We start from the raw sequence: 19,837 nt of genomic DNA, 5'->3' as shown, positions 1-19,837 counted from the left end.
TGTCATTATTTACAGACATAATGTCATATTATTATTTGTTCCATCAAACCCAGTAGTAAATCTGCAGTGGTTCTTCTGTGTGGGTTCTTCTGCTGTTCTTATTGGACTGTAGATCAGATTGGTCTGGATGTGGAACCCACACTAACATGAGTTCCACAGCCTGGACTGTGGAATTTAGACACTTTGGAAATTCATCCCAGGGGTGGGACTGGAACCTTTGGGGGGGGGGGGGGGGGGGGGACATTTGGCCCCCAAGACACATGTTTGACGGCCCTGGTTTAAAGGTTTCTGCTTTAACAGCTGTATTTTTCCAGAAACCACCTCAGACTCCGAAGGAAACAGTTACTGATCATTGTTACGAGGCAGCTTTTTCTTAAAACGTCTGAAAATATGCAGTTTTTACAAATAAACTGAACTCATCGCATCGGAAACGTCGGTTAATTTTGTTCAGAAAATGTTTCAGTGACACTTTGTGGTAAATCCTCTGATCGAAAACATTCAAGTACGTTCGTCTGCTCAGAAAAATCCTCTGAAACCAAATGACGTTCACCTTTAAAAGCAGGACACGCTGACCTTTAAGCCTTATTATTCCCAAACCCATCGACATCTGAACGTCCCACACTCGCCGTGTACCTAAACGTCCCACATTCATTAAAAATCTAATCAACAGATTAAACTAGTGACAATTCAAAGACCCATTTGGACCCGATCTGGACCAGGAACCCCGTTTATTACCCTCAGCCCTCGCCACAGGGTATTATCATCAGTCCGTCCGTCCGTCTGTCCGTCCGTATGTGCAAAAACTTTGGAGGGTTTTCAAGTGCGGGAACGTTATGCTTCTACATGTGAACGCGCTACTTCCTGTTTCTAGTATTTCCTACAGAACAGACCGCTGATTCTGGGATTGAAAGAAAACAAATAGAAACATTAGGTTTGGATTTAAATGTTCTGAAATATAAGATTCAGATTTGAAAGCCAAATTAGCCGTTACAAAGCAAAATACACTTAGCTAACATTAGCTTGCAGTCTGAAATTATCTCTGAGAACTTGGGCTTTTGTAATCGTTCTTTAGCTAACATTAGCTAGCCAGATTAGAGCACCAAACATAGGTTACAAGCTAAATTTTGAAGACTTTACCTCGTGAGGTAATGGCAGCTAAGATTAACTCGTGAACTAGCATTAGCTAACATTGACTTCCAAGCCAAAAACGACTAACATTAACAAGCTAATGACAGCTAACAGTAGTTATTAAGGTATTCTGACTCAGGACAGAAGACAAAAGATGTTAGTTGCAAGCTAACAGCAGCTAACATTAACAAGCTAACAGCAGCTAACAACAGATCGTGACATTCTGGGTAAAAAAAATAAAAAAAGACAAATACGTCTTTAGTCAGAATTTTTATGCCTAGCAGGCTAATAACAGCTAACGTTACCTAGCAAAATAGTATTAGCTAATGCAAACTCTCAGGCTAACAGACTAATATTAATGAGCTAACAGCAGCTAACAATAAATAATCACATTCTGGCTAAAGAGTAATGACAAATATGTCTTCAGTTTGATTAACATAGCAGGCTAACAGGCTAACGGCAGCTAACGTTACCTCCTAAGTTAAGTACAGGGTTCAAGTTGAGACTAAAATTAGAATTTTAAAGTGTTTCAGAAAATGTCAATGTCTGGAACATTTTTTCTATTTAATTAATGAAAAGAAATTCAGCCGATCTTTAATGTCATCGGTACCAAATTTTAATGACTTTATAAAGAATGTGTCAAATGAACGCAAACGGAACTCACACTAATGTAGATATTTTCCAAAACCAACTTTTTCCTCCACATTTGTTCCTGTCGTCCACATGTAAACAGTGTTTTAATTAATTAAAATCCACCGAATAATCTGTGTCAGAAACCCCAGGGTTCTGGTTCTGGTTGTGGTTCTGGTCCGGATCGGGTCCAACCCACAACATGAGATGAATCTGCTGCATTCCCGTCACTTTTCCTCCCTAAACTGTTCTTTTTTCTTTTTTTGTTCTGGATTTGATCGACTGTGGTGTGTTTGGTTTGATGCCTGTTTGTTTCTACGGTGGGAGGAGTCTGTGAGCGTGTGGTTGTCATGGTTACCCAGCTGCTGTTTTTAACTGCCGTCTTGTCATTTTGGTAATAAAACTCCCCCTGCTGCTACTGTCATCGACTGTTTATTCTGTCACGCCATCGAAGAACGCCGACAGTTTGGACAAATTTAGATTTTTGACAAATTTTTGAAATATTCTTAATCGTCGGCTTCCTGATAAAACCTGCTCTGTGGCTTTTGGCAAATTTTACAGGAGAAACCAAAAACTGTTTGTACAACAGGAAACTGTGAAATATGACCAAAAAAAATCTCTGTTCCTTTAATGTTGGTACTTATGATGGAATGTCAACAACTTTAACAGGAGACTGAAATTTGAAGCTGTAATCGAGGAGATCGCAGGTTTTTATTCCCAACCAAAAATGTCACTGAGCAGGTTTTATCAGGAAGCCGACGAAATGTTCCTTTCCTTCTGCTGGTTCATATGGAGATGGTTTATAACATGTAAATGAGTAGAGATATCATGTATTTACTATTGATCACTGACTTTCATTTGGGTCTGTGACCTTTGACCTTTAATGACCTCGAAGGGTCAAACTATGTTTCAACAGTCTTTTTTTCCTAAAACTACTGGTCAGATTCATTTCAAATTTTACTTGTATCTTCCCTGGGACAATGTCTGCAAAGTGTGTTCACAGGTTTGAGACATTTTTGAAGTTTTGACTTTTCTTTTTGTCATATTCTAACTGTTCCTTTCCTTCTCCTGGTCCATCTGTTGATGGTTTAGAACAGTTCTGTCATTTCCTGTCAGTTCAGTTCCACATTCAGCCCAATATGATCTCCAGTGGACCGGACCAGTGAAATAATACAAGTAAAAAAAGTACAATTACATAATGATAATGTTTACATCTACATTGTTTCCTTAAAGATCTGAATAACGTGAACAATTTGAAATGTCTGAAGAAAAACAAGTGCAGTTTTACATTTAGTAACAGGTAGAATATCGATAAATTGCATTTACAAGACATTTCATGTTCATATTTTTTCAGGTTATTCACATTTTTTGTAAAAGGATAGTTTAATATAAACATTTTCATGTAATTTTACTTCTTTTTTTTTTTTTACACTAAAACAAAGATAAAAATCTGTAGTTTACTGTTATTATGACGGTATTTTTCTGGTCTGACCCAATTAAGATCTAGTTGGTTTACATGTGTCTGTATGTGGAACCTGAATTGAAATGATTTAGACACTATTGATTGTTCAGATCTTAAGTGTAATTTTTGCATTTCACTAATTCATCCTAAGGACCAGACTGGACCCTTTGGTGGGCCGGATTTGGCCCCCAGGCCACATGTTTGACACCTGTGGTTTAGAACATGTAAATGGTTCCAGATATCAGTCCAGTTCCTATTGGTCACTGATAGAAGTCAGATATGGACTGTGATTGGATGAGTTCAGTTCTCCCCCAGTGAAAGTCCCGCCCACTTCTATAGTTAGACTGCTCTACATCCAGAACCAGGACTGGAACATAGAACAGAACCAGGACTGGAACACAGAACAGAACCAGGACTGGAACATAGAACAGAACCAGGACTGGAACACAGAACAGAACCAGGACTGGAACAGAGAACAGAACCAGGACTGGAACACAGAACAGAACCAGGACTGGAACACAGAACAGAACCAGAACTGGAACATAGAACAGAACCAGGACTGGAACATAGAACAGAACCAGGACTGGAACAGAGAACAGAACCAGGACTGGAACACAGAACAGAACCAGGACTGGAACACAGAACAGAACCAGGACTGGAACACAGAACAGAACCTGACGTACAGGGACACTGGTCGTATTTTCTAGTCGTGCGTAGTTTGCATTTGCGATGCGAACTGTTGTTGAAAAGAAGCGGGAAATGAAAGCCTTAGACGCCGTTTCCTGTATGAGCTCTTTTATTTGTCTTCCTGGGGCATTCGACCGTCACTTCCATGTTGTCGACGTCACATCACATTCACAAGACAAAACCAACTTTCACTTCTTCTTCTACAAGTTTGTGTTCAGGACACGCCCCCCCGTTCTAATCCTACCCATAGTTCAACAGCTGTGACATCACATCCAAGCGCCGCGTGAGTGCGTTCGACGCCGACCGTGGAAGAAAACAACCGGCGGGAAACATTCAAGCTTTATTCATCAAAAATACAAACACACTTATCGACAACAAACAGTACCAACATGGAGGTTAGGGGGCGGGGAGTGGAGGTGGAGGTGGGCGGGGTTAAAGATGGAGGACAAGCACATTCACAGTTTTACAGGTGAGCAGAGAGGGGGCGAGGCTTGGGCCGAAAACAGAACGTTACAGGGACGTTTTCCCGTTAAAATAATGACTGGGGGGCTGATCTCAGACCTGTCGCTGGTGCTAATCTACGCTCAGTGAGGGCTACGGTAAGACGGTGCAGAGGGAGGGGCTAGGGGCAGGGGCGGGGCTTCTAGAAGCACTTGCGGTGGACGATGGAGGGTCCGGCTTCGTCGTACTCCTGCTTACTGATCCACATCTGCTGGAAGGTGGACAGGGACGCCAGGATGGAGCCGCCGATCCACACCGAGTACTTCCTCTCAGGGGGGGCGATGATCTGAGGAGGACCAGGAACACGTGAGGACCAGGAAACAAGAGCCCGACCCCCAGAACCTGCCCTGTACTCAGGCTGGTGTACGTTCAGTCATTACCTCCACCAGGAGGTACTGGGATCACTGTGCTCTGTCTGTCTGTCTGTCTGTCTGTCTGTCTGTCTGTCTGTCTGTCTGTCTGTCTGTCTGTCTGTCTGTCTGTCCTGTCTGTCCTGTCTGTCTGTCTGTCTGTCTGTCTGTCTGTTTGTTTGTTAGCAAGATAACTCAAAAACTTATGGATGGATTTTCATGAAATTTTCAGGAAATGTTGATACTGACACAAGGAAGAAATGATTACATTTTGGTGGTGATCGGGGGGGGGCAGATCTGTCTTGGTGGAGGTCTGCGTTCTCTGGGTGCTTTTCTTGTTTTTACTATTTAACCTTTAATTAACCCTTAAAAACCCAAACATTCACCTTGAACCTAAACCATCTGCTGATCTGAACTGTTTAATTCCTGTTGATCCTTTAATCCTATCCATACATGTCGATAACTGGTGTCAGATACAGTTTTACTTCCATTATTCACAGGATAAAATGTACATAAACATAAAACATACTTGAAAAATTAGGAAAAAATTAAGGAATAACCCTTGAAATATGGCATAAAAGTGAACAAATGTTTCTAAATTGAGGAGAAAATTAGGAAAATACTTTTTAAACTACAAGCACTCGGAGAGCGCAGACCTCCGCCAAGGCAGATCAGTGCCCCCCCCCAATTTAATCATTTGTTCCTTGTGCCAGTATCAACATTTACTGAAAATTTCATCCAAATCCATCCAGAACTTTTTGCTGACAGACAGACAGACAAACCAATGCCGACAAAAACATAATCTCCTTGGTGGAAGTAAAAATGAGTAGAATACATCATTTCATACCATCCAGAACCCTGTATTTACTCGGTTAACCCTCAAAAACCAGAACCATCTCCTGACGTAACTGTTTAATTCCTGTTGATCCACTAATCCTATCAATACATGTCAATAACTGGTGTCAAATACAGTTTTACCTCCATTATTCACAGGATAGAATCAACAAAAACATGTAAAACAAGAATAAAAATGAGCAAATACTTGGAAAGTAGGGGAAAAATTAAGTAACTAGAAGCACTCAGAGAGCGCAGACCTCCGCTAAGGCCGATCCGTAAAAAAACATTGTTTTTAATTCTTTGCAAATGTAATAACTGAGTCAAGAACGTAAGAAGTTGTAACGTTATTGGCCAAAAGCTATAACGTTATCAGTTCAGGACTTTTATTACGTTACTGGCCAGATACTATGTTATGGGCTGTTATTACGTTATCGGTTATTACGTTATGGGCTGTTATTACGTTATCGGTTATTACGTTATCAGCTGTTAGTACGTTATCGGTTATTACGTTATCGGCTGTTAGTACGTTATCGGTTATTACGTTATCGGTTATTACGTTATGGGCTGTTATTACGTTATGGGCTGTTATTACGTTATCGGTTATTACGTTATCGGCTGTTAGTACGTTATCGGTTATTACGTTATCGGCTGTTAGTACGTTATCGGTTATTACGTTATCGGTTATTACGTTATCGGCTGTTAGTACGTTATCGGTTATTACGTTATCAGCTGTTATTACGTTATCGGTTATTACGTTATCGGTTGTTACGTTATCGGTTATTACGTTATGGGCTGTTATTACGTTATGGGCTGTTATTACGTTATCGGTTATTACGTTATCGGTTATTACGTTATCGGTTATTACATTATGGGCTGTTATTACGTTATCGGTTATTACGTTATCGGCTGTTATTACATTATCGGTTATTACGTTATCGGTTATTACGTTATCGGTTATTACGTTATCAGCTGTTATTACGTTATCGGTTATTACGTTATGGGCTGTTATTACGTTATCGGCTGTTATTACGTTACGGGCTGTTATTACGTTATCGGTTATTACGTTATGGGCTGTTATTACGTTACGGGCTGTTATTACGTTATCGGTTATTACGTTATGGGCTGTTATTACGTTACGGGCTGTTATTACGTTATCGGTTATTACGTTATGGGCTGTTATTACGTTATCGGCTGTTATTATTTTACGGGCTGTTATTACGTTACGGGCTGTTATTATGTTACGGGCTGTTATTACGTTATCAGCTGTTACTACGTTATCAGCTGTTACTACGTTATCGGCTGTTATTACGTTATCGGTTATTACGTTATCGGCTGTTATTACGTTATCGGTTATTACGTTATCGGTTATTACGTTATCGGCTGTTATTATGTTATCAGTTATTATGTTATCGGTTATTACGTTATCGGTTATTACGTTATCGGTTATTACGTTATGGGCTGTTATTATGTTATCGGTTATTACGTTATCGGTTATTACGTTATCGGTTATTACGTTATGGGCTGTTATTATGTTATCGGTTATTACGTTATCGGTTATTACGTTATCGGTTATTACGTTATGGGCTGTTATTATGTTATCGGTTATTACGTTATCGGTTATTATGTTTTCGGTTATTACGTTATGGGCTTCTACAGATGCTTTTTCCTTTTGACATCTTAACATTTGTTCTAAACTTATATGTCTTGTCTTTTATATCTAGATATTTTCAAAAAAGTAAAAAAAACCAAAACCTCCTGTTAAAGTCGACCCGGGGGGGGGGGGGGGGGGGGGGGGGGGGGGGGTGACCTCTGACCTTTATCTTCATGGTGCTGGGGGCCAGGGCGGTGATCTCCTTCTGCATGCGGTCTGCGATCCCCGGGTACATGGTGGTTCCTCCGACAGGACGTTGTTGGCGTACAGGTCTTTACGGATGTCGATGTCGCACTTCATGATGCTGTTGTAGGTCGTCTCGTGGATGCCGGCCGACTCCATACCTGCGGGGTCACATGACCGGCGACGTCAAGCAACGGAAAACTCGCAACCATACCGCCGCGAAAACTGAACTGACCGATGAAGGAGGGCTGGAAAAGCGTCTCGGGGCAGCGGAACCTCTCGTTGCCGATGGTGATGACCTGTCCGTCGGGCAGCTCGTAGCTCTTCTCCAGGGACGACGAGGGTGGCGGCGGTCCCCATCTCGTTCTCGAAGTCCAGCGCCACGTAGCACAGCTTCTCCTTAATGTCGCGGACGATTTCCCTCTCAGCTGCAGACGGACGCAAACGTTACAACCACGGACGGCGTCAAAAACGACAACATTTACAGATTTAACAAATGCTTTACAGACGTTCACGAACAAACATATTAGAAATATTAAGGTCATACTTTAGACATCGTTAGCCTCACAGCGTAATTACCTGAGTCATGTGTTTGACTAAATAGATCTGCATAAAATGAAGCAGCAGCGTTAGGAGAGTAAAGCTAGCCACTGTCTAAATGCTAAGCTAACTGTTTTGTAAATGTTAAGCTAACTGTATTGTAAATGCTAAGCTAACTGTTTTGTAAATGCTAAACCACATGTTATGTAAATATTAAGCTAACTATTAAGTCTAACTGTCTAACTAACTGTCTAACTATTGTCTAACTATTAAGCTAACTGTTTTGTAAATGTTAACTGTTTTGTAAACATTAAGCTGACTTTTCTAGAATGCTAAGCTAACTGTATTGTAAATGTTAAGCAAACTATTGTAAATATTAAGCTAACGGTTTTCTAAATGTTAAGCTAACTCTATTGTAAACGTTAGGCTGATAGTTTTCTAAAATGTTAAGCTAACTGTATTGTAAATGTTAAGCTGACGGTTTTGTAAAATGCTAAGCTAACTGTTCCTAAATGCTAGCTTGGGCGTACCGGTGGTGACGAAGCTGTAGCCCCTCTCGGTCAGGATCTTCATGAGGTAGTCGGTGAGGTCGCGTCCCGCCAGGTCCAACCTCATGATGGCATGAGGCAGAGCGTAGCCCTCGTAGATCGGCACGTTGTGGGTGACGCCGTCGCCGGAGTCCAGGACGATTCCTGAAGCGAGACACGGAGAAGGTGAGCACGCAGAAACGATGCGTTAAAAGACTGGACCCGACGGACGGGCGCGTGTTTTCGTACCTGTGGTGCGACCGGAGGCGTACAGCGACAGGACGGCCTGGATGGCCACGTACATGGCCGGAACGTTGAAGGTCTCGAACATGATCTGAAAACAAAGACATTCATGTTTACAGGAGTTACCGAATGTTCGCAACACGTAGAACTTATAAGAACTGTACGTATGAAAAAACATCTGAAAACTAAGGCCATAAACCTCATATTGTCTGAACTAAAGCGTTAAAGACGTGAAGTTCAAAGCGAGGTCACATTATAAAAAGAACCCAATAAGATGAAAAAGACGTAACGCAACAAAAAGATGCAATCGGACGAAAAAAGACACAGTGAGACAAAAAGACAGAGTAAGAAGAAAAACACGAAAAGGACACGACTGGATGAAAACTGTAAGAAAAGCTGTGATAAGAAAACAAAAAAAAAAGACACAATGGAATGGGGTTTTTTTTTTCGCATTTTACTGTGATTGTGTTCCACCAATCAGTGTTCTTCAGCACATAGCCCCGCCCCTCAAGAATTCCAGGAATCTGAAAAGTCCCGCCCCCTTTGCTGAGCTTTTATCAGAGAAAGTTTGAGGTCGAGGGAAACTTTTTTACCGGGTAAGTTCAGTGTAAATGCAGGTTTTTCAGAAACCTGCTAAAGTTCATGTTCCTGTGGTGGAAAAGAGGCGGATATGGGGTTTGTTGTTGTTGTTTGTGTTGTTGTTGTTGTTTGTGTTGTTGTTGTTTGTTGTCGCGGTCCCACCTGTGTCATCTTCTCCCTGTTGGCTTTGGGGTTGAGCGGTGCTTCCGTCAGCAGGGTGGGATGTTCCTCTGGAGCCACTCGCAGCTCGTTGTAGAAGGAATGATGCCAGATCTGACCAATCACACACACACACACGGGGGCGGGTTATTATTGACCAATCAGGACGGACAGTGGGACTCAGAGGCTCGGGGGGCGGTTCAGCTCAGACCTTCTCCATGTCGTCCCAGTTGGTGATGATGCCGTGTTCGATGGGGTACTTCAGGGTCAGGATGCCTCTCTTACTCTGGGCCTCGTCCCCGACGTAGCTGTCCTTCTGCCCCATGCCCACCATCACCCCCTGCAGGCGCACACACCCAAGGTCAGCCAGGGTACTGACCGAACGGAAACTGACCAAATGACCAGAACTACAACTGAAAGAGCATTTTCATCAACTGAAATAATACATAAAAACTGTCATTAAAAGAAAAAAACATAACTAACTGAAACTGTATTGTGTGTTTATGAAACTAAACGGATAAAAATTATGGATAAAAGTTCCTTTATTTTGTCTTTGTCAATGTCGGACTGATACGAAATCAATTTATTTGAATACGATGGAGAAGAAGGGAAAAGATATGACAAAACTAAACTAAAACTAATATTAAACTAAACTAAAACTAATATTAAACTAAACTAATATTAAAACTAAACTAAAACTAATATTAAACTAAACTAAAACCAAACTAATATTAAACTAAACTAAAACTAATATTAAACTAAACTAAAACTAAATTAATATTAAACTAAACTAAAACTAATATTAAACTAAACTAAAACTAAATTAATATTAAACTAAACTAAAACTAATATTAAACTAAACTAAAACTAAACTAATATTAAAATTAAACTAAAACTAATATTAAACTAAACTAATATTAAACTAAACTAAAACTAATATTAAACTAAACTAATATTAAAACTAAACTAAAACTAATATTAAACTAAACTAAAACTAAACTAATATTAAACTAAACTAAAACTAATATTAAACTAAACTAAAACTAAATTAATATTAAACTAAACTAAAACCAAACTAATATTAAACTAAACTAAAACTAATATTAAACTAAACTAAAACTAAACTAATATTAAAACTAAACTAATATTAAACTAAACTAAAACTAAACTAATATTAAAATTAAACTAAAACTAATATTAAACTAAACTAAAACCAAACTAATATTAAACTAAACTAAAACTAATATTAAACTAAACTAAAACTAAACTAATATTAAAACTAAACTAAAATTAAACTAAACTAAAACTAAACTAATATTAAACTAAACTAAAACTAAACTAATATTAAAATTAAACTAAAACTAATATTAAACTAAACTAAAACCAAACTAATATTAAACTAAACTAAAACTAATATTAAACTAAACTAAAACTAAACTAATATTAAAACTAAACTAAAACTAATATTAAACTAAACTAAAACTAAACTAATATTAAACTAAACTAAAACTAATATTAAACTAACCTAAAACTAAATTAATATTAAACTAAACTAAAACCAAACTAATATTAAACTAAACTAAAACTAATATTAAACTAAACTAAAACTAAACTAATATTAAAACTAAACTAAAACTAATACTAAACTAAAACTAAACTAATATTAAACTAAACTAAAACTAAACTAATATTAAACTAAACTAAAACTAAACTAATATTAAAATTAAACTAAAACTAATATTAAACTAAACTAAAACCAAACTAATATTAAACTAAACTAAAACTAATATTAAACTAAACTAAAACTAAACTAATATTAAAACTAAACTAAAACTAATATTAAACTAAACTAAACTAAACTAATATTAAACTAACCTAAAACTAATATTAAACTAAACTAAAACTAAATTAATATTAAACTAACTAAAACCAAACTAATATTAAACTAACTAAAACTAATATTAAACTAAACTAAAACTAAACTAATATTAAAACTAAACTAAAACTAATACTAAACTAAAACTAAACTAATATTAAACTAACTAAAACTAAACTAATATTAAACTAAACTAAAACTAAACTAATATTAAACTAAACTAAAACTAATATTAAACTAAACTAAACTAATATTAAACTAACCAACAAAAAACACATAAGATAAACAAACAAACAAAAAAAACCTTTAAAGTTATAGGGGAAAAAAAAAACAAACACTGTGCATCTGTCTGCTGATTGGCTGCTAGTCTGTGCATCTGTCTGCTGGATTGGCTGCTAGTCTGTGCGTTCTGTCTGCTGATTGGCTGTTAGTCTGTGTGCTCTGTGTCTGATGCTGTTAGTCTGTGGTCTGTCTGCTGATTGGCTGCTAGTCTGTGCATCTGTCTGCTGATTGGCTGTTAGTCTGTGCGTCTGTCTGCTGATTGGCTGTTAGTCTGTGCGTCTGTCTGCTGATTGGCTGCTAGTCTGTGCATCTGTCTGCTGATTGGCTGTTAGTCTGTGCGTCTGTCTGCTGATTGGCTGTTAGTCTGTGCGTCTGTCTGCTGATTGGCTGTTAGTCTGTGCGTCTGTCTGCTGATTGGCTGTTAGTCTGTGCATCTGTCTGCTGATTGGCTGTTAGTCTGTGCATCTGTCTACTGATTGGCTGTTAGTCTGTGCGTCTGTCTGCTGATTGGCTGTTAGTCTGTGCATCTGTCTGCTGATTGGCTGTTAGTCTGTGCATCTGTCTGCTGATTGGCTGTTAGTCTGTGCATCTGTCTGCTGATTGGCTGTTAGTCTGTGCGTCTGTCTGCTGATTGGCTGTTAGTCTGTGCATCTGTCTGCTGATTGGCTGTTAGTCTGTGCGTCTGTCTGCTGATTGACTGTTAGTCTGTGCGTCTGTCTGCTGATTGGTCGTCAGCCGGTCACCTGGTGTCTGGGCCGGCCCACTATGGAGGGGAAGACGGCTCTGGGGGCGTCGTCTCCGGCGAACCCGGCCTTACACAGTCCGGAGCCGTTGTCACAGACCAGAGCGGTGCTCTCCTCGTCGTCACACATGACTGCAGGGGGCGCTGTGGGCGAACGACGACACTACGACGACTCCGAGTCACACTGCGGAAGAACACAGGAAACGGACGGGCTGACCTTTGACCTAATGTTTACAACGACCACTGATGCAAGAGTGTAAAAGCAGTAACAGGGTTAGAGTCACAGAGTAAAACAACAGGATTAGTATTTTATACAGAATACCATGGAAACATAAAGAATACAGAACAATATTAATAAAACAACATGAGCAGAACAGAATATGGTCAGGAGACAAAATAAATAAACAGAAATGATCCATCAGTTTACGTAAAGATCATAAATGTTACACAGACCAGTGGTTCTGATCGTGTTTTTACTCTCAGAATATCGAATACTTTAAATATATTGTTCAAGCTCAGTTTAAAAGATTAAAAAAGAAGGTTTGTGATTGGAGAATTTGGATTTATGAATATGATATTTTGCTAAAAACAGAATTAAATTGATGATGTAATATTGATCTGATCTTTGGTAGCAGGATGTGAGAAAATAAAAAAATAAATAAAATAAAATAAATAATTAAAAACTAACTAATTAAAAATGAATAAATAAATAAAATTTAAAAAGGATGTGAAAATTAAAATAAAAAAGAAATAAATTAATAATAATAAAAAAAAAGTATGTGAGAAAATACCAAACAATATTTTTGCATAAGTAAGAGAAAAATCAGAATCAGTATTTTGACAAATACAAACCAGACATCCTGCCAGAAAACGCTGGAGACGTGACAGAACTGAAAACAGATTTAGAGTGAAACTGGAGGAACTGCTGCAAACGTAAGCTAACGTTTTAGCACTGCTCCAAAAATATGAAACAGAAACATTAAAGTAACATTTTAGACGAAATAAACTGATATTTAATGAACCAGGACCAGAAATCCATAAACACTGAACCAATATTTTTGGAAGCTTGAGCTAATATTTAACGTTAATCTAATTTTTTTTTTTTTTTTTTTTTTAAATGAACGAACCCTTTAGAAATATTAGGCTAACATTTTAGCAACATTAAGCTAATGCTGTTAAACCTAAATGTTAACAGTTTAAAAACGGTAAAAAGATCATATTTAATAAAAGGTAATTAAGTCTGATTTTTCTGGAAACTTTTTTTTTTTTGTTCAGTTGATCTTGTGAAAATTACAAATTCTCAATGAGGATAATATACAGTAATACAAATGAACATAAACAAAATAAAGTACAAAAATCATGGGGATATGTAGGCAAGAGCAAAAACACGTTTAAATACGACACAGAGCAAATGATCAGGCATTTAAATGAAAGTAAAGGAACAAAGATGCAGCAGAGAAGACTTTCTAAATTAAAACAACAGAGAACAAGCAATGTTCTGGTTTATTTTCATTGCAGTTTTGTTTTTTTTTTTCTAATTTCTTAGGGACAAGACAAACATTTTAAATTTGTTTGTAAATCCAGAAAAGGAGGGCTTGTTATTTCTCCATTTTGCACAGTGGATATGAGATTTACCCAATAATAAAATTATATTAATGATATCTGAAACAGATGAGGCCAAATTATCCATATATCCATAAAACAAACATATATATATTTTTGTATATGTGTGTAATCCGTATAAAACATAATATGATATAATTCAAAACATGGAATATCATAAATTTTTAGTGAAATAAATGTTTGTATGTGTGACCAACAACAGTGTGATGCAGGACAGAAGAAAACTCAGTTGTATTTTTTCGTTGGTACCGCTGCAGAAGGAGCACTGATCCACCTCAAACTGAAACCTTTTCTGAAGGAACTCTGCTACAGGATAAATCCTGGAAACTGTCTTGTACTTAGAGTATTTGTATTTGCTGATACTTCACTACATGTCTGTTAGTGGAGTTCAGATAACCTGTCGTCGCTCATATTTTCTGTTTTATTCACTGTCATTATTTCACTTCTTTCTGTTCCAGGTTGAAACTTTTACACCAAACTCTATGACCTCAGTTTTACTGGTAATTAAATTTAAAAAATCCAACTTTAACGACCTTTTTTTATGCAGAATATCCCTGTTTACATCATGAACCTCCTCAGAACCAGGACGTGTCAGCAGAACCAGCTTCAGTTGTTTTGTCTTCAGTCAGTGTTTATGTTGGAATCATCCTGATGCAACACTTTTTTCAGATGCAGTTTTTAACATTTGATGGAATGTCCTTTGTGGTGGACACTTTTCTTTTCTTTCTTCTATAAAGTTGTGAAAGTCTTGTCCACAGATGTGGACAGAAAACCCACAGCTGGGTCTGAGGAGGACAGAGTTCATACAAAAATGGAAGACTGTTGTATTTTAATGTTTAGCGAGGTTAAAAACTGTGTGTTTTATCAGCAGATGGACAACACAAGATAAAACCGCCGGCTTTTGCTGATGCTCGTGCGTCTGAAGTGGGAGGTATGAGGTTTCCATGTGACGAGGCGGCGGCTCAGGCTCTGCACGCCGTCCTGTGGTGGAGGAACTCTGGGAAAACTTCCTAAATAGGGCATGAAGCCCAGACCTGCCTGTGTTTGGTATGCTCTCTCTCCCCTGCCCGCTCGCCCCCCCACCCCCACCCCCCCACCACATCTGTCCTTCCTCGTCTCTCCCATCCTCGTCTCGCATCACTTTGCACCATATTTAGTCATGAAATTTGGGATTCAAATATTTATGGTAGTTTTTCTGGCAGCCGGAGCCCGGGGCTGATCTGGGTTCAGTTTGACCTCAGTGTCGTTTCTGTCATTTTAGAGTCAAAAACTGAACTTAGATCAGTTTCACACAAGTATGGGCCGTCCACTTCACTGACACATTCAATATTTGGGTGGAGTTTTCACAAGTGGGGCTTTACTCGACTGTTTATTCCACTAGAAGCATCAGAACGTATTCAGAATTCACCTTCAACTGCAAATGCACCAGTTCTAGTTTGAGTTGTAGTTTGACTTTTTAGCTTATTTGTCTAATAGTCAGAAAAATGGATGCATATGTACGGTTTGTGATTCAACTATAGCTGCAAGGAAGTATCACCGGGTTCAAACGTCTAATATTAGTTAAAACAGCATCATTTTTATTTCCTTTTTTTTTTGTTGTTGGTTTTATTTTGCTGTTTCTTCCAGTCACAGGTCATAAATATTCACAGAATTCACCTTCAACTATTATATCATCTGTGTGAATGAAAGCAGCTACAGACTTCTAGTTTTAGTTGTAGTTTTTTTTTTTAAGCTTTATTTTACACATTCACTATTAAACCCAGTTCATTCATATATACAGTTTGTCGTTAAACTATAGCTGCAAGGAAGTATCACCGGGTTCATACTTCAGCATCACTTTTATTTATTTATGTGTTTATTTTCTGTATTTTTTCAGGTTTTTCAGTTTGGCTTTTGGTTTTAGTTTTATTTTATTGTTAAGGTCCCAAATATACGCAGTTTTATCCTAAAGTTTAGTGACATGAAAGTATCAGCGGGTCCACAGATGAAATGCTCATTAATTTAGTTTTACGAGTGAATAAGTTGTTTTATTTTCGTCCGTTTTCATTTCATTTGCAGAGTTTCAGAGTTTAGTTCCTCCATAGTAACAGCAGCTGAGGATCATGGGTATTATAGTATTTTTCTAATTAGTTACAGATGTTGCTCTTAAAGCAGGTCTTTTTTTTTTTAAACGTGTGTAAACGTGTCAGAAATTTGGTTTTAGTTGTGTTTTTTTTTATTTTTTTAATTTAACTTTAGTTCTAGACCCAGATCTGCCCCATTTTCAGTTGTTTTAGTTTTAGGAGTTTGTAAATAGGTTTTTTTTTGTTTTGTTTTGGGTTTTTTTTTTTTTTTTTTTACATTTTCACACCTTTTACACAGTTTTAATCAGTTTTACACATTTAATCAGATATTACTTCAAATGCCACAAAGGAAATATTTAGAACAATGCAAGACTACAACTCCCAAGATGCATTTCAGCACCAAACAGCTGTTTCCAGAGCTTCAGATTCTCCCTTCTTCTTCTTCTGCAGCTTCATGTCGCTGTGTCGCAGAACTGAAACTACACCTGTGACTTTGCAGAGACAGTTTGAGGGCTTGTCTCCTTGGTAACGGCAGCCGAGGATCATGGGTATTGTAGTATCTATAGTCAGTATTTGTCAGCTTGGAAAAAAAGGTGGATTTCCAGAGACTTTGCAGAGATTTTTTACTCACAGTGAGGGTTTCACCTGTTTGTTTAAATAAAGATATAAGCGCTTTTATTTTATTTTGTGTGAATTAGTTGAATTTAATATTGAGTCACAAGTAAAATATTAATATCACATTATTCTGTGAAACAGTAGTTTGTAACATTTTTTTACTCCTGACCCCATTTTAACAGCACAAATTCCAGGCGGACCCCAGACATTCAAACACAGACTTTTTATTTGCTACAATTTGTTTTTGATCATGTTATAGTTTGCTATACTATTTTTGCAAATAAACGTTCATTTCAGGGAACATTTAGACTATATAATGTACATTTTTATTAGTAAGTTTTAATTTTTTTACATTTCTTTTTATAAATTATAGAAATTCCAGGTGACCCCAGACATTCAAAACACAGACTTTTTATTGCTACAGTTAATTTGTTTTTGATCATGTAACAGTTTGCTATAATATGTTGCAAATAAACGTTAATTTTAGGCAACATTTAGGCTATATAATGTAAATCTTTAGTAGTAAGTTTTAGTTTTTTATCAATTACTAGAAATTCCAGGCGACCCCATAGTTGAAAAACTGCTGTAAAAGGTTTTTTTTGCAAGGCTGCAGTTTTTTTTACTCTTCACGTGTGGGTTTTATGAGTCGATACTACAGTACCCATGATGCTCATCTGCCGTTTCCATGGAGACTTGTGACTTACTGCGAAGTCTGACTGATACTAAAAACATCGAAGGAAAAGGGTAAAACTGTTTGAATGTGCATGTAGGTAGAGTCCTCACTGATAAAATTACATTAAAAATGAATTTATTTGATTAAAACGAAGACTTTCTGATGGAAAATGGAAAATTTGACAGAGCTGTTCAGAACCCAAAGTTGGCAAACAAAAATCTGAATGGACTAAAATTTATTACGATAACAATTCTTAAACTCTAAATCCTGTTAAACTTAATTTTGCATCATAACCTTTTTTGTGCTTTATACAATGAATGTAATTTACAAACACGTGAACTGATGATTTAACTCTGAACAACTAACAACTGAATAAATGAAAACTCTTTGACTTTTTCCTGCCCCCTGCTGCTTCAGTATGACTAATCTGTATAATGTGATGATTGTGGGAGTTTGTCCTGATTTAATGATTTAAAATCTGAAATAAAATCTGTATTAAAAGATGACATTTTAGATGATAATCTTAACCAATCATCTTAATCAAATTATGAAATTTGTAGATTTTTTTTTCAGCCTGATAAACCGTCTTTAATTACTGATGATGGTTAAAAATAGAGCTGTGTATCGGCAGAATCTGGTGATACGATACAAATCAAACACTAGGATCACAATACGATATATCCCAATACTGTTAAAAAGGCAATTTTTTATTGTTTTTTTGTTTTTGTTTTTTTTTTTAGATTTTTAAGATTTGAAATAATTTTTATTATCATGTATTCATTTTACATTCATTTAATCATATATATTTATAAGATTTTATATATTTTTAAGATTATTTCCTGGAAGAATTGAATTCCATTATAAATCTGCACAAATCCTAAACACATTTGTATTTGATCCAACAGGATCTAATGTTTATCAGCAACATGTTCCAACTGTGTTCAAACTGAAATTCTGTTTTCCAGACATTCCAGTTTCAGATCCTGTTCAAATGTTCACATTCTATTAGTTCACAACGAACATCAGAACAGGATTTGAGTTCAATCCAACAAAGGAATGAACATTACTGAATAAAAGAGTGTGAAATAAGAAGAAATAAAAAGGAAACAAAAAGAAAAACTAAAAATCAAAAATGAACCTCGACAGTATTTGCATTTGAATAAATACCTACAAATATCCATACAGTATTGCAAAATTAAATATCATAATATATTGCAGAGCCGATATTTTCTAACAGTTGTAGTTAAAAGTGTTGGAGAATAATTCTATTCTTTACGTGTTTTAATCCTCAGTTTTCACAGCGGAAGTCTGCGCCCTGTGTTGCATTCACTGACTCTTTGCAATGACAGATTGATGCGTTCAGGCGTGGTCTCTGGGTGTTGGTTCTGAATCTGCCTGCCAGTCGACACTCAGGGCACACGCCAAAAAGGAAACGGAGGATGCCTTCGAGTCAGCTGCGAACCACGAAACCAAACCTCGCTGGAAAAACCCACGTTTTACACCGGCACTTAAAGTAAACAGTTATTTTAAGTGTGTGAGGCAAAATCACATGGACAGGAACACTGAAAAAACCCACACTTTACACCTGCACCTGAAGTAAACACACAGTCTAAATGCACTGGAAGGAAGAAACAGAATGAATTTAACAACTGCTGCAGGAGAACAGAGGAGGAGGTGGAGGAGGAGGAAGAGGTGGTGAGGATGCTGGAGGAGGAGGTGATGGAGGCGAAAACTTTAATCTGATGTGCATGAATAGATGGAGAAGAGGAGTAAGAAGAGGAGGTGGAGGTGAAAGGAGGAGGAGGAGGTGAGAGGAGCTGGAGGAGGAGGTGAGGATGCTGGAAGACAAGGAGGTGAAAAAAAGAAGCCAAAGCAGGAGGTGATGGAGGCAAAAACTTTAGGCTGATGAGGGAGAAGAGGAGTAAGAAGAGGAGGTGGAGGTGAAAGCAGGAGGAGAGGAGGTTTTCCCTGAAGGAGCAGCAAGTGATGGAGACAAAAAAGGAGAAGAAAAGGAGGAGGTGAATAAGGAGACGAAACAAAGGAGAAAGAAGCAGGAGGAGGTGACAGACAGACAGACAGAGGAGAAAGCAGATAGCGAAGCAGCAGGAGGAGGAGGTGATGGAGGAGGTGATGTGATGGAGGAGGTGCTGGTCTTACCGTGGCTGCGGTGCAAGGCCTGCTGGGACGTGGGGGGGGCAGGACAGAAGTGAGAGGGGATCAGCTGTGGCGGCGTTTATCAAGCCTCCACCTCCTCCGTCCTCCCCTCCAGCCCAAACATGGCCGGGGCCTCTCCCTGCTCCTCCTCCTCCTGCTCCTCCCTGCACGACTCCCGGCTTCACTCCTTATAGGGCAGGCCCCGAGGGAAACAGCCAATCAGACGCCACGACCCGCCACCAGACTGTCTCCCATCATTCACTGCATTCCACACAGAAAGACAGACAGACAGGAGGAGAGACAGACGGAGCGAGAGACGAGGAGAGAGGAGA

At 37.9% G+C, this 19,837-nt stretch overlaps 1 pseudogene; it reads right to left on the bottom strand.

Annotated features, from left to right (window-relative positions):
- Positions 1 to 3,998: 3,998 nt before the first annotated feature.
- Positions 3,999 to 19,637, bottom strand: LOC115410045 (actin, alpha skeletal muscle B-like; annotated as a pseudogene).
- Positions 19,638 to 19,837: the final 200 nt, after the last annotated feature.

Source organism: Sphaeramia orbicularis, chromosome 19, assembly GCF_902148855.1.
Source record: "Sphaeramia orbicularis chromosome 19, fSphaOr1.1, whole genome shotgun sequence".
Classification (NCBI taxonomy): domain Eukaryota; kingdom Metazoa; phylum Chordata; class Actinopteri; order Kurtiformes; family Apogonidae; genus Sphaeramia; species Sphaeramia orbicularis.
The sequence above is the reverse complement of the archived record's forward strand: the minus strand, read 5'-3'. Positions and strand labels throughout refer to the sequence as shown.